General features: G+C 33.3%; 1 protein-coding gene across 3 annotated transcripts in view; it reads right to left on the bottom strand.

Moving 5' to 3' along the window:
• LOC118749243 (structure-specific endonuclease subunit SLX4-like) overlaps nt 1-1,331 on the bottom strand; it is a 194,711-nt gene extending 193,380 nt beyond the window's left edge. For 2 of the 3 annotated variants that reach the window (XM_036484042.1, XM_036484044.1), the window contains exons 1-2: nt 1,235-1,331; nt 614-825 (exon numbers count right to left, since the gene is read on the bottom strand). The gene's annotated coding sequence lies outside the window, so the exon portion shown is untranslated. Of the gene's footprint in view, nt 1-613; nt 826-1,168 lie in introns of all 3 variants that reach the window. The other variant, XM_036484043.1, reaches the window with a different exon arrangement.
• Between the last annotated feature and the right edge of the window lie 577 nt (nt 1,332-1,908).

Consider the following 1,908-nt stretch of genomic DNA (forward strand, 5'->3'; position numbering starts at 1 on the left):
ATAACAAAAAGCAAGTTTGAAGTCGCTAGAAAATGGCATTGGTTTTTGGTAATTTTTTTTCACGCAAGTTCTTCCATACAAAGTAATTCGAAAATTATTTTTTGTATGGAGAAAATGAGCAACACCTTCCACTAAAAAAATTGCCCAAAATCAACGCGATTTTCTAGCAACTTTAATCTTACACTTTGTTATCTTAAATTTGAATGGACTATAAAACTGCGTATTTAGAATTTTTCTAAAAAATCTGAATAAAAAGTTGCAAATTAGTGTGCAAATTTAATGAATTTTCCTGAGTTTTACACAAAGTTTAGAGTTTTTATTATTACGTTTTCTCGTGTAGAATGAACTATATTTTTATAAAAAATTATCGAAAATAAATTAGAATAAAAACCTTTGCATATATGGCGAAAAATTCACTGTGCCAATACTTTTGTTCGTCACTGTATATATAAATGAGAATTTTTAATAAAAAATCCCGACTTTTCCGGACCTTTTTTAGGGGTTGTTACCTTATTCTAGAGAATTACCGAAATTTGTTCCAAAATACATCAATGTAAAAGCCCAAAAATAATGCATACATATAGATATGTATACAAAAAGCTGACCGACTTACGCCCAGGCGCCAAATAAGACAGATCCCAAAGCAATCCACGCGAAAGCAAACTTATTTCTATATTGATATGCAGGTGTACCGCGTGTGCGCCGAGGCTTCCTTTGACTTCCGTCTATATTTTCCATAACCGTTCTTATTCGGGTTAAATTTTTGCTTGTACGTTGCTGGCAGAAATATTTGGACAAAGCAAGTTTAGAGTAGTTTCTCAAATCCTAATTTGAAACGCAAAAAAATTTCAGGTAGCAGTGCACTTTAGCGGAACCAGGTCAAAATGGACGGAAAAAGTAGAGTGGTATCAAACGACGAGTCTTGACGCCAATAATAATAATCAGAGATCGGAAATAAACATTTTTAATTCATTAGTTATTCGCAAAAAACACTTGCACTTTTCGCTTTGCACTTTCACTTTTTTTTATATGCGAGACATTTTTAGAAAGCACTTCAATTAATTAAAAATCTTAATTCCCGGTCTCAAATTGTTATTATTCGCGTTAAAACGAGTCGACTGATTTTTTTTGTCAATTTTGGCCTGGTTCCCCTGAAGTGCACTTTTACCAAATTTTATCACAATAAATTATTAGTTGTTAAACTAATTCATAAATTATATAACTATATAACTACATTTCACATATGACACAGAATAAACAAATAGTACTATGCTAGAAATGGGCGATGTTGACCGATGCATCGAATAAATTCCGATTTATCGATTAATGCGATATTAGACCCTACAAGGAGCATGGTGAAATGAACTGAAGGTGGCGCATTCCCGAAACCGCTACTTTGGTTTTGCCGACTCTGACATTTATGGCAATACGTAAACAAACTTTGGAACAAATGCAGTTGGGCTCCAAATCTCAAAAAAAAAAATATTGGAATCGATAGAGATGACTGAGCTGAGTATAACAGTATACGGTAATTCTCTAGGGTGGGGTAACAACCCCTAAAAAAGGTGCGGAAAAGTCGGGAGGGGTACCAAACGACGCGTTTCGGCCCCCTAATAACAATCCGGAGGGGGGCAGATAATATTATTAACCATTTAAAAGTTATGAACAAAAAACTTTTGTTAAATTTCGTTGTTTTCGATGGGCAATTACACCGACAAAGATTCACTAAATCACCTGTTCACACTTTTTAAACACTATTAAAATATATAATTTAACTTATTTATTAAAGAAACACATAGTTTTATCAACCTAAGATAGATTATTTTGTTATTAAAAAGAAGTTGACAATCTTTGCCAGCTGAAACGCGAGATTCCAAAATAGCTATAGTGCTGCCACTGGATTAGTAT

Source organism: Rhagoletis pomonella, unplaced genomic scaffold (assembly GCF_013731165.1).
Source record: "Rhagoletis pomonella isolate Grant_MI unplaced genomic scaffold, Rhpom_1.0 Rhpom_scaffold_00014, whole genome shotgun sequence".
Lineage (NCBI taxonomy): Eukaryota > Metazoa > Arthropoda > Insecta > Diptera > Tephritidae > Rhagoletis > Rhagoletis pomonella.